Source organism: Camelus bactrianus, chromosome 2, assembly GCF_048773025.1.
Source record: "Camelus bactrianus isolate YW-2024 breed Bactrian camel chromosome 2, ASM4877302v1, whole genome shotgun sequence".
NCBI lineage: Eukaryota > Metazoa > Chordata > Mammalia > Artiodactyla > Camelidae > Camelus > Camelus bactrianus.
Window position 1 is genome coordinate 53721586 of NC_133540.1, and position 14608 is coordinate 53736193.

Genomic DNA, 14608 nt, shown 5'->3' on the forward strand with positions numbered 1-14608 from the left:
GTCAACAGAGTTGTAAGGAGACTGTCAGCTACAAGCTAGTGGTCTTTATTTGGTGTTTTAGCGTGTTTAAACTCAGCTGAGACTCTTGCATGATTTCTGCGGATTTTCATGTTTTCAGAACACTATAATATTCAGAGAAAGAATCATCCTCAAGCATCAGTGGACACTTATTCTAAGTTTTCTAAGTAAGAGAATAGTCCAAAAGTGGGCTTAGTCTACCATGATGAGTGAAAAAACAAGAGGTGTACATTGACTTTAGTGACACGTAAATCATCGCAGAAGCTTTTAGGAGCCATTTTAACCATAACAGATTTCAGACTTTAGTTTATGCTCTGTTGCCCATGCTGTTGTCAGCTTTTGTCTTTTGGACACTTGAACCTTTAATGTCTGTGTTTAAAAGCAGTCTTTAGACATCAGGTAGTGTGAACTGTGAATGTTAATTTTTTTGAAAGGAAAGCAAATGCATTGTTTAGATTAAAAACATCTGTTTTTATTCAAAGTGTTAATAAAATAACACTTGTTACTATATATTTGATAATTTATCTCTCAGGCTAGTTGTGTATGTGTGTATGTATATAAAATCAATTAATCTAAAACAATCAAGTAGAATCTGATGTGAAATAATTAATATTCTCATGTGATCAAAACAAATATTCAAAATATCAGACATAAGTCAGTCAAAGTTTTTGTGAATAATTTAGAATCATATAAAGTATTTTCAAAATAGCTCTTCTACACACTGAAATGCTATGTTTCTCAGGGAGGAAATGATTTCTAGTATCCTCGGTGATGGCCAAGCTACAATCCATCCATTTCACTGAATAAACATGATTTTTCACAATGTTAACATCTATTATTTTATTTGTTTATTTTTTTAATGCCAGTTACTTCCCACTTTTAATTCAGGCAAAAGACTTCTCTGAAGGGTTAGAAACACTGAAGGAAACAGTCCAAAGATGACGATTTAGAACTGTGGGTATTAAAAAGTATAACAAGTAAAAAAATCAATTAAAAAATTAAAAACATTTTAATAGTGAGTTTACATACAAATGAAATTAGATAATTACTATAAGTCTTTCACTTTCATTTATTCACAAAATTATTCCATCCACCTTTATATCCATCAGTGAAAGATTGTTTCTGCTACTTTTCAAAGATGTGCAAAATTTTTTTTCATTTAAATTTAGTCTTAATTTCATCGATGTTTAATGTCCCAAGACAGACTAGATAATGAAATCTCAATTGTGACTTGAAAGATCAAAAACAAACAAAATTTGATATATTCTACAAGAATGGTATATTTACAGAAGATTTTCATAATAACTAAACACTTCCCTCTTACCCATTCTACTTCTCAGCTATTGACAAATTTTATCTACAGTGTAAGATGGTAGCCAAATTATGCAACACCAATTTTTTCAAAAACAAAACACTAATATTTAAAAAAATAAGAAGTATCAAATAGCAGGAGACTAACAAATGCAACATCATTGAAATTTACCAAGCACTAGTGTTAGACATACTGTTACTGAAAACTTTAAACAAACAAACAAAACCCTTGGATTTCCTAGTGTTTTTTTACTTTTCAAATACTTCTCACAAGTACCATCTCATTAGAATACCACTGTATGCCAAGGTAGGTATGGAAATGATTATCTCTAATAGTTGAAAACCCAAGGAATATAACATTTAGAGCTATAATAGAAAAAAAAGGAAAGAAATAATCATGAAATGCTTCCAAGAGAAGCTTTTTAGGTCTGAAATCACATTTGTTGACTTTACTATTTCTCTCTTCTTGACAGCTTTGCTGACCAGGATAGTTCATTCATTTCCTGTCTCCCTATTGAATATTCTCTTGGAGGGTATAGGATTTATGGTGTCTAAAGAGAATATACACTTCTAAAGTGTCGTGTTTGGGAGGGAGCTATGCAACAACCAGAAATATTGAGTCAGTTTTAGAATTAAAAAAGGATTATATTATGAGCATCATCATTAACACTACACAGATTTGAACTAAAGGAATTACTCTAACCAACGTGACTGACATATTGGAATGTTGGGTGAAACTGACACACAGAAATAATCCTGAAGCTTTATAAAGAGTCTGATATCTGGTCATTGTCTTCAGTTATGGGCATAAAGTCCTAGAGAGCTACTGAGTCTTAATCGATGGCATAAAAATCATCCTCAGTAATGTGGTATCAAGTGCTCAGACATCATGTCTAGTTGCTACAGTTTTTTTCTGATGTATAAATACTCTTTGGTAATCATGACAACTGAAGATGTTTGCAGCATCACAGCAGAAATTCTAATTCCATCGTAGAGTCTCTTGATGGATCTCATCCATGGATTTTGTGCCAGAGACTCTTGAATTTGATTGTTATGCTTAAGGCCTTTTGAAGACTGTGTCACCCTGCCATTCCCTTCTGTTGGGCAAGAGTGCAATGGTGAGCTGGTAGGTTATGTACTTCTTGCTTCCCACAATGTCTTAGTTCTGGGTTTCTGTTGGTTGTGTTGGGGAATGTGGTGTAGTTACTGGTTGATGGTCTTGCCTGTGTGTTGGCTTTGGAGGAGCAGAGTCTAGATGACGTTGGAGCATTGGTGTTTCCAGCTGGTTTAACCTCCAGTGATATGTTGTGTTATAAACTACCCCTTGTGCTCAATATGGCAACAATATAGGCCACTGTTGGCCTTGACTGTGTTTTCTATGGTCAAAGACACATTCTCTTTTAAAAAGTATTCCTTTTCCCTATAAAGCCTTTGCTTCTCAAAAGTCACATGGGATCCATCAGTCCAGATAATTGTATCTGAGCATCAAGACACAGGACGTGCCCCCTTGGCTCCAGTGCATCGATGTGACCACTGTGTTAACCACTGAGTAGGTGCAGGGCAGCACTGCAGGCTGGACCACCACCCCATCCCCTTGTGGATAAGAAACTAGAATATCTGTCAGGAGTGGTGTGAGGTTTGAGACGACGACCTGAGGATGCATCATGATGTCTGTGTTAAGAGGGAGTTTCCCAGCTTCTCATTTACAGCCTTTCCTTCTCATGGACTGTTTGTAAAAGAATCAATTTTTTAAAATTTATTACACATGATTCTCAACATTTCACAATTAAAATGATAGTCTGTCAAAATGTGTTCAAATCCTGGCCTCATTATATATCATTTACATGATTTTATGTTTTTCCTTCTGTTAAAAATGGATAATAATGGTATTTTCTTGATAAGGATGTGAGAACAAACATGTTATTATATGTACAGAAGTGTAAAACGTTAGGGACACGTAAGTGTCAATTAGAATATAGCATTTACAGCAGCAGCAACAGCATTAGTAGCAGTAGTTGTGTCTTCTTGACTTGCAGGTTTATCCTGTATCTTCTGTTGCATAACATGCAATGCTATTTCTTATGTGACAAAATGTGTCATCATTTTGTTCTCTAACTATTTGATTATTATGCATTCTTACAGTGCTGCTAGTTATTTAATTTTCATGAAACTTCAGCTGTTTACACCTAGGAGCATTTTGAAAAAGGAATAAACTCCTTTATACATATGCTTACATGAGTCATTAAATAATGTTATTGTTACAATTTCATATGCAAAATAACTGATTTTTTTCCTACAAAACTTCAATATAGAATTCTTTAGGTAAACACTAACATTTGACTGGGGAGTCATGAGTTGTATATTTAGGATTAAAGTTATTTTTATCATATTTTCTGATTCAGGAATAAATAAAAATACATACATGTTAAATTACCGTCATTATATTTGAAAGTGGTAGATGAAATAACCTCTTGGAAAAAGTTAAATTTGCACACATGGTAATATAATTTTCCAGCATCTATATTCTGTCTATAAGGGATATTGTTAATTTTGTATATCTCTTACTTACTTCTTTTGATATGTCTTAATCATGAAAATATTTTAATTTCCATTTTTCCTGTATAAAAATTCTTCCAGCAACTGAAAATATTGGGAAATAAATGACAGAGTTCCAGAGTTCTAAAGAGAATGCCTATAATTTTTCAGTATCATGTATTTGGAAACTATATTAAATTCTTATATAAAATCAAACTTCCTACATTTTACTAAAAATTAGTATTATGTTAAAGTTAATTTTAAAACAGCAAGAAATGATTGAAACAAAGCTGATGGAGAAGTTGTCTACCCATCAACAGAACATTAGCAATTCCCCCTTATGTTCTAAAATCAAATTTGCTGTGTAGGAGTGATTGCATTTGAAATTATTGGTATATTTGAATGCAACTACCAAACCATGAAGAATGAAGCTTCCATTTGCTGTAAAAATAGATTAGAGGCAGTGCTTTGCTGGCAAAGTCATTTGGGCACCTCAGTTCATAACTATTCATGGCAGCATTAAGGGATGTCTATGTTCGTACTGTGAGCTGCCTTACACTGTTGTAGTCAGCATTACTTTACAGCAAAAGGGAACACAGGCACCTTGTTCCAGGATATCATAAAATGAACCCTGATATAGAAATCCTGTGGGAAATTGTACAGTAATTTTACCAACAAAAATAATCCTTGTCTTATGAAATCAGAATTCCCACTACATTTTGAGAGCTATTGAAAGTATTGCTTAACATTACCATTTCCCTGTTAATATCTTGAGAAAAACCACAAAAATATATAATTTAGTATAGAAAGTGAGACATTCTGTTGGAAAAAATGTTTTCACTTCTAAATTAAAAATAATATGAAGTAAAGATGAAACATGTTGTATGCTGCTTGTTGACACTAAAAATATTTTTCTTAACAAAATCAGTTTCTCTAAGGTAACGACACAATACTGGTGATCAGAACACTGTAAGTAAGGTAAGTTATTTAAGGAAACAAATCAAAAGTAAAGTGACCTTTGCTAATCATCCCTGGGTATCAGATTCCTAAGAAACATTCAAGAAGTCACACGTAGACCTTCAGTGAAGCAGCCCTGTATGAGGACATGCCCACAGCTGTGCACCATGCCCGTAGGAAACAGCGTATATGTTAGAAAATTTTCAACTGTTTGAATTTAAGTGATTCATTTAATTCCAAGACAGATTCTTCACTGTGAAATGGGAATAATAGCAGCTACCTTGCACTGTGGTGAGGACTCAACTAGATAAGAACAAAACATATCTAGTTCAGTTTCCCGTATGTAGCATTTCTAAATATTGGTGAGTACATTTTCTGTAAAAGAGTCATGTGTGTTTCTCTTAACCCCTTTCCTGTAGTTGGTGCTTTTATGTACCAGGACATTTTGTTAAGTATTTTCATATTCAGGTTGGACTTATTCTGCTGTTTTTTAAGAGCAATTTTCAGCATAGTCCTCTACTCTCTTCTAGAGTTTTCTCATTGGCTCTTGTGCAACAAGTGCATTTGGCAGCAACCAAACAGGCGGTTTCTCAGCAAGGTCAGCTGGCACCCCTGTGACAACACCCAACAGCAGGCAGGTGACCCAGGGCTGCCCACATTCCAGAGAGTTCTGCCTGCACCCCATTCCAAGACTTGTCTGTCATCCTGTGACCCCAGCCTCCCACTCTGCAATGAGGTCTGAACTGGGGTCTCTTCCAAGTGTAATCCTTTCTCTTCTGCTCCATAGCTCTAGAGGTCGTAACTGTCCCCTATATTTATTATCCTGTAATTCCTTAGGGTTTTCTTTACTTTGTGTGTAGTGAATCCTCTTTTACTAATTACTCCATACATTAAGTTTTTTTTTCCCTACATTGTTACTGCATTTTCTGTCTCCTTTCTGGACACTAGTACAAAGTGGAATAAAGTTATTCAAAAGTGAAATTTTCTACCCTACTTGAGTTTCTAGGTGTTTAAAGAGAATATGAAGAAACAAAACAACCAAAAGAGAAGGTAAACTTTAAGCACAGGGAATGCAGTTCTTAATCCTTTCCTGTTGTTTTGCTCAAGATATGAATTTTCTTTGTGTAAAATTCAGACCACGTTTACTAAGCACTATCGGTCATCTGTCATATTTTACTTGCTAAACACAACTGGTATCTTTCTCCTTTGTAGATATTACACATAATATTTTTCATCTTGGAATTTGACATTCTGAAGTGTGTGTTGATAAAGTTTTAAGAAGTACATGCATGTATATCCAGTCTCTGTGTATACACTAAGTCCCTTATGTACTTACACAGAAATATCATAACTGGTCACAGTTCTTAAGGGCAGTTAACAATATAGTATATGAGACAGAATCTGCCACATGGGGGAGACAGGTCCTGAATACTAAAGTATTAATAAGAGACACAAAGCTAAATGAATAAAATACAAAATAATTTCAAAGAAGATGCAAAGAAATATAATTTGGGCAAGATAAAATCCCAAAGTATTTCTAAAACTTATTGAACCTAAAATTTTGCTATCATGAGAGTTAAATTAAGATTTTTTTTCTTTTTAACAAAGTATTCCTTGATATAAAAAATGTGATTGAGTAATTTATAGAACAAAAAGCTTCTGAATTTCTGTCACATGTCTGCAATGAGTTTGATTTTCTTTATTTTTCAATACACTGTATTGACTATTGTATCTAAAAGGTTAAGCAGAAACATGGAAAATTTGTATGTCCAATTATATGTATTTTTATATCGTATTAAAAGCTTGCAACTTTAAATCATCTCAAAATACTCATAATTAATTTTTGATAATGTAATTGATGGTCAGGGCTGGATTAGAAGTTATATAATTCAAATCTCAAATTATACATATGAAGAATTTCAAGGGGAGAAAACAAATATTTGCCCCACTGTTTCTTGACATAGTGGTGGAATTGGACCTAGAACCCACACTGACTAGCTCAAAATCAAGAATATTTACATTGTACTTTATTCTTTAATCAAGAAACTTTAATTTTCAATAATAAAATCTTATAACATTCATAATAAGATGGACCATGATGGTGTAGTTTCCTGGACTATATTAAATATCTAAAACACTAGTTTAACTCACTTTACTTGATGTTGAAATAGTAACACACTTCTTGATGTTTCTTTATGTTATACTGATTTATCATTCAGATACCAAAATATATTTCAAGTATACAAAATTAATTTTAATTTGACATCCTGGTATAAAAATATTTGAAAATAAAACATAAATTTTAATTTCTTATCTTTAATTAATGTTATAAATATTACCTCACAAAAAAGAAAAATCCATAGGCATTCACAGGGGCCCACTGTGTTGCATATTGAAACAATATTTAGTACATGTGCATGTTTCTGCTGTACAACTTAGTAATTCAGTTATATATATGTATATATATTCTTTTTCATATTTTTTTTCATTATAGGTTATTACAAGATATCAAATATAGTTCCTTGTGCTAGGACTAACAATAGGACCTTGTTATCGATTTTATATATATTTGTTTTATATGCTAATCCAAAACTCCTAATTTATCTATCCCTGCTCCTTTCCCCTTTGGTAATCATAAGTTTGTTTTCTATGTCTGTGAGTATGTTTCTGTTCTGTAAATAAGTTCATTTGTACTACTTTTTAGATTCCATATATAAGTTATATCATGTGGTAATTTCTTTCTCTTTATGCCTTACTTCACTTAGAATGACAATCTCCGGGTCCATCCATGTTGCTGTAAATGGCATTATTTTATTATTTTTATGGCTGAGTAGTATTCCATTGTATAAATATACCTCACTGTAGTTTTGATTTGCATTTCTCAGATAATTAGTAATATTAAGCATTTTTTCATGTGCCTATTGGCCATCTGGATGTCTTCAATGGAGAAATGTCTATTTAGGTCTTCTCATTTTCTGATTGTGTCATCTGTTTTTTGTTACTGAGTTGTATAAGCTGTTTGTATACTCTAGAAATTACTAGGTGGTCAATCACATCATTTGCAAATATTTTCTCCCATTCTATAGTCTGTCTTTATGGCTTGTTTATAGTTTCTTTTGCTGTGCAAAAGCTTGTAAGTTTAATTAGGTCCTAGTTGTTTATTTTTGCATTTCTATTGCCTTGGTAGACTGACCTAGGAAAACATTTTTACGATTTATATCAGAGAATGTTCTGCCTAAGTTCTCTTCTAGGAGATTTATGGTGTCTTGTCTTACATTTAAGCCTTTAAGCCATTTGAGTTTATTTTTGTGTATGATGTAAGGGAGTGTTCTAACTTCATTGATTTACATGTGGCTGTCCAGCTTTCCCAACAGCACTTGCTGAAGAGACTCTTTTCTCTATCGTATATCCTTGTCTCCTTTGTTGAAGATTAATTGACCATAGTTTTGTGGGTTTACTTCTTTGCTCTCTATTCTGTTCCATTGATCTATATGTCTGTTTTTGTGCCAGTACCACACTGTTTTGATTACTGTAGCTTGGTAATACTGTCTGAAGTCTGGGAAGATTATGCCTCCAGCTTTGTTGTTCTTCAGTATTGCTTTGGCAATTCTGGGTCTTTTGTGCTTCCATATAAGTTTTAGAATTATTTGTTCTAGTTCTGTGAAAAATGATCTGGGTACTTTGATAGGGATTGCATTGAATCTGTAGATTGCTTTGGGTACAATGGTCATTTTAACAATATTAATTCTTACAACCCAGGAAAATTTTTCTTTCTGTTTCTTTAAATCATCTTTAATTTCCCTAATCGGTGTTTTTTACTTCTCCATGTATAAGCTTTTCACATCCTTGGTCAGGATTATTCCTAAGTATTTTTTTTTTTTTTGATGTGATTTTAAGTGATTGTTTTTTCTACATTCTTTTACTGATATTTCTTTGTTAGTATAAAGAAATGAAACAGATTTCTGTATGATATTCTTGTATTCTGCAACCTTGCTGAATTCATTTATCAGCTCTAGTAGTTTTTTTTTTTTTTGTGGCATCTTTACGGTTTTCTATATACAGTATCATCTCATCAGCATCTTGATTTTAATAAATAGTTATGAGTTTATATATTTGTCTACACAGAGGCAGCAGTTTAAAAATATGAATTTCATGTTTAAAAGAAGAAAACATTTAACTTAGAAAGAGAAGAACTAGAAATAAAAATCAGCAATATGATATAGTGTACTATTCAAAAGAAGGTGACAATGGGGGATGGAGTTTTGAAGTAGCAATTGTATGTGTAACTTGCAAGTGGCAGCTTAAAAATCTCATGTCAAATTAACTGTCACAGTCCATTTATAAATAAACTGTCATACTCTATAAATTGCCTAAATCTGGAAGTTTACTTGACACATCTGCTTTAGGAATTTTGTCTCCAGTGTAAGTATGCATTTATGCTTTCTGTATATAATCTAATTTTTTATCAGATCGTGCTTACCTAAAGCTAGAAAAAATGTAGCCTTTATACGTCTAGTTGAGCTTGGCTGCTAAAGGCCAAATGCTGATTTTTCCCAAGTAATTATGAATTAGTGTCAGAGACTTGTCTTGAACAGCAGGTGAGCAGGTGACAGGACAATTGTGACAATCTTGTCAAAATAAACAATTGGGAAGGAATGTTAATAAACTCTACTTAACATTATTTTGTAATGTATAAAACTATAACATGCTATTCTTAAAACAACACTGACAGAATGCTATTTTTGTTATCAGTGTTTACATAATACGTTTTGAAGGTTAATAAGGACATTTTCACTTGCTAAACTGAGCTCTTCTAATTAGACAAAGAATATATCCCGAGGAAGATTTACAACACAAGAAGTTTTAAAACAGTACTCTTAAAATCCCAAAGGCCGAAATTGTTTTTACTTTTTATATCCTTAGATAAATTTTAAGAGTGGTTACAACATGAATTATAATCATGATTTAAATGTAAGATGTATATTCTGTTTTGTATAAGATAGCACTGTTTCAGTATTTTTTTTATATGACTATTTAGGCTTCTATGTAATAAGGGTATATTCAAATTACTCAAGCTATTTATTATGAAAAAAATTATGCTTTAACAGCTTGGAATAACTGAACATAATTATATCATGATTAAAGTAATCCTTTTTAGAGAATAATGTATATAGCTGGAACTTCATAAACAACATTCTCTTTTAAGTAATTTTCTTCAGCCAACCCAGAGTCCCAAACTGACAATGGAAATAATAAGCAAAAGTAACGAATGATAAATATGTTTGCTATAGTATATATAAATGAATAAATCTCTGACATATGGCTAGATAATAGATGAATTCCCATAAATATTACCCCCTTCTCAAATATTTCTTTTGATAGCTACAAAATCATTGAGTTAGCAAACTAGTCTACAAAAGTAAGAATACAGACAATATGCTTTCTATCCTAGAGAAATTATGTAAATATCCAAGTCATGTCTAATATTCTCACTTTCATCTCTTATTTGTAAAGATCTGCTAAACGTGTGTGTGCACGCACATGTGGTACATGAAAGTATTCTAAGTAATGTAGTTTTGGAGGCATGTACCTAAAACTGCATCCTTATTGGATGGTACAATTTTCAAAAACACCACCAGTAACAGTCCTCCTTCAATGAAGTCTGAATATATGTTGGTTTGTTTTTATCCAAGTTATGGCTTATTTATCTAAAAGCACTAACATCCATTTATAGCAGATACACACCTAAATCATAAATATCACATGGCTTCATCTACATGTGCTGATGTCTGAATCTAAGAAGGTGATTAGGATTAGGTGGACAGATATTCAGGCCTACATGTCCTTCTCAGGAAAGGAAGATGAGGTGAAAATGTGTCCTGATACCAGAAAGAAATTAACTAAATTGTTTTAAAAAGCAGGTGAGAACTGTCACCATAACCAGTTAGGCGAGTCATGGTATTTGCTGGTTTTATTTGTGTATATGTTTATGTAACCAATACAGAAAAAAAGTTTTGTTTTTTTTTTTATCTTGAGGGCCTATAGTGCCACAATAATGATCCATTTGACATCGATTTTTAAAAATTAGATCAATATTAATAAAAATTTTCCTAAAGTCATAAAGGACTTATATTTCCTCCACAATAGATGCTAAGTCTTTTAAAATTATTCCCATTACATCTGCTTCTCTGTACTGTGAAAACTGAAATAAGTACATTTTCTAATTAAAGAAAATGCACAGATGTACTATGCTCCAGATATGAACCTTTAATGCTTTACATGTATTTCAAAAATAATATGAAAACTGGCTTAATCTGTCTTTACTTTAATATCCTCCCTTATTGATAGTAAGGCCTCTCACTGAAGCCGCCAGGCCTTATATGCTGATGTAGTATGTAATCCTTTCCCCAGATTTCCTTAGGAAATGCAAACTCCAGCTACTGCAGCAAGAGACCATCTTGTTTAAAGAATGGTTTCTAGGTATTATTTTCTGATTTTATTAATCCATTTCTCTTCTTTCTTTGGTTTTCATTTTTGAGGTCAGTCTTACATTAAGCAATGTATTCTAATTATTCTGAACTTAAGTGTCAGAAGATTTTTTTACTCAGGCATAAGCAACTAATAAAAGTCAGTAAACCTTTGTGTTTTCTAGTTTGCTTTATATTTTCTTTGCATGGCATGCATGACATATTTTGACAAGAGATTTATGGTAGTTTCACAAAGTAGTGAATGTTTTCCTTTCTCAGCCTCTAAGCTATATAGTTACAGAAAATGTACAATTCATCTGCAATGGGCTCTAGGCCTGGGAACTTTATTTAGGCAAGATTCACTAACATTCTTGAACAGAATATTCACCAGCTTGTTGAAAATGCTGATTCCAAATTCCCATTTTCCTAATTGGGTCAGAATCTCCATGAGATTTATAATGTATATGTCAGAAGATTCGTATGATCTGGATAATTTGGGAAATACTTGGGTATTTTTTAGTCCAAAATTTACATTTTTGGTGTCAATATAAACCTTTGGATTTTCTTAGGGAATTACCACTTCTAGATTTTCAAATATTTGACATGTAATTTTATAATTTTCATGATTTGTTTAGCCTTTTCAGATTTGCAATTGTGTCAGTTTTCATTTGGTACATTTATAAACTATAGTATGTTTAAACTACTTGAGATTATAATTCTCCACAGTGTTCTTTTCATAATTCAGTCTTGTTTACTACTATCTATTGGATCCTTCTAATAGTTTTCCAAAGGTTTTCTTTTTCTTTTTCTAATTTCATGTCAATAAGTTGACTTCTCACTATCATTTTCAAATATTACAGCATTGCCATTTTGATTTGATATGGACTTAGTTATTCACGAACATCTCACTGCTTTCAAATAGTTAACATTTCTAGTTAATATATTATTAATTTTTAATATTATTATGTGACTTAAAATACCTCCTTAAAAATTTTTATTTTGAGGATTCATTTATGCATCACTTGTAGCCTCATAAGTTCATCATGTACATACATGTATAAATATGCATGTATAAGCATGCATATATGTGCATATATACCACACTATATGTATAGTATATATCATGTATATGAAATATGTGAATAAAATAGTAGAGATGGTGGGTCTGGAAATTAAATTGTGTGTATAATAGAGTAGTACCTGATATGAAGTATTGCTGTTTAATTAATATTTTTATTTGGATTCTGATGATAGACCATATCTTTGCATATACAATTTGCCACTAATATACTCTAATTTTGTTACTGCTGTGAATTAATATTTATATTATGAACAATTTTGGGTTTACATAGTTAATGTTTTATTATTTGGTATATAGTATTTCATAAAACAGAAGCAGTAAAATAAGATCCTTTCTTGTTATATTCTACTTTTAATTCAGAATTCACCTTTTCCTTTTGTGGTTGTTTCCCAGCCACTGATTAGTGAATTTTCTTGAAATTATTTAGTGTGCTTTGAAAATAGAGTTGATTTATCTGTGGAAAAATCTCTCATCACCATTCTGACTTTAGGTATAGATATCTTTCCTGTCGGTACGAAATCTACCTGAAAGTGTGTGTTTACTTGTCTTTAACTGATTGAGTAGTTACTATAATGCTGTTTGTCTTGTTTTTTTTTTTTCTTTCCTATTGATACCAAAAGCAAAGAAAATAAGTGAATATATGACTTACAAAAAAATGAGTATACTTATGACTTGCAAAGAAATTGAGTGTACATATGGCTTCACTGAGCACCATATCTACGGTGACTTTGCCATGTGTATGTACGTGTATCTTCTTTATCACTATGTTCACTGTCATTGTGCAGTGGCAAATAATTTCAGGGAAACTTCTGTAGCCAGCTTGTATTATACCAAATAAGGAATCTTTAATTTTGTCCCTGAGTATGCAATCTATTCTGTAAAATGAATGCTTCTGCTAACTTGCCCAAGATCAACAGCAATCAGCATTTACTCCCTTTCCTTAACTTAGCCAAATTGCCACGTAGTTAGCAGTCTTTCTGTATATATATATATTGTAGTTTCTATATTACATGTAAGTAATGTTATTAGGTATGGAATTTTATTTTCCCATTCTTGTTTGCAGTTGGTTTCAGAATGTTCAAAAGAATAAGACTTCTTGATTGTATTACTTTGAAGTTGGAGTCTAGCACCCTTATTTACTGAATAGGAATTCTGACATGACAATTTAAAGATGTAATAGGATAGAAGAGGAAGTAATCTCAAACTTGTGGAGTGCTCCTTTACATAGGAGGCCAAGTGAGCATAAATCAGCCTGAGTGTCAGATGAGGAGGAGACAGCCACAGGGAGCCTGGGGGAAGATTACTCAGTACAGACACTAGCCAGGGCAAAGGACCTGAAGTAGAAATGAGGTGGCAGGAACAGACTTGCCTGGAGAGTGGTACAGCGGGCACTGAGAGGTAGGTGGGGAGCTAGATCATTTTGGGCCAGCTCAAGGGGTTTGGATTAAAAATAATAATAAAGAGGAGGGAGAGGAGAAAAAGCTACTTAGTTTCAGATCTTGGACAAGCATTTAGGTTTACTGGTTCCAACATTCAAACCCAATATATTTCCTAATGTGGAACTATGCTGCTTTGAAGATAATACCTGTGATATTTTCTAAATTAAAATTATATTTGTTCTATTTATATTCATTAAATGGTTATACATACAGTATTTATTACATTAATACTCGCTGAAGTATTGTAACCTATCACTAAATCTACAGGGATAACTCAAAGTCAAAATTATATTTTTCAAAAAAATATTCTGATATCACTGATAAATGATTTAACTTTTGAAATTATAATAGGCATTTTTGGTTGTCCCTGAAGTAACCACTTCTTACCTTAATAATGGTTCCCCAATTTTCATTGTTGTGTACTCTGCACATCCTTCTAAAAAGCAGGTTTCTTCTCCTTATCCAGAGAAAGACCTAAGTCTTAAGGGTAAGCCCATCCCTTTGCTAGTGATTTATTCATGGGACCCAGAATTAAGAGAACTGGAGCATGGCATCATACTGAATAAGGAACTGTTTCAAAATAGTTTTGTGCCCAGTCCAGGCCAAGAGAGATGAGAGGTATTCTAGGGAGATCTTGGATTCTTCATTTATTTGGTATTAAGAGATTGTTGCTGCAAGAGGTAGCATTTTCTTTCCATAATGTCATATATTTATATGGAAAGCTGCAAACATCTTCTGCCAGACTAAGACTGAAACTGCAAGGCAGAGTTGAGGGGCAGAGCTGAGAGATTTGCATAAAA

The 14608-nt window shown here is 32.6% G+C and overlaps 1 pseudogene; it reads right to left on the reverse strand.

The window, feature by feature from the left end:
• Nucleotides 1–980: 980 nt before the first annotated feature.
• Nucleotides 981–3846, reverse strand: LOC141579371 (hepatitis A virus cellular receptor 1 homolog; annotated as a pseudogene).
• Nucleotides 3847–14608: the final 10762 nt, after the last annotated feature.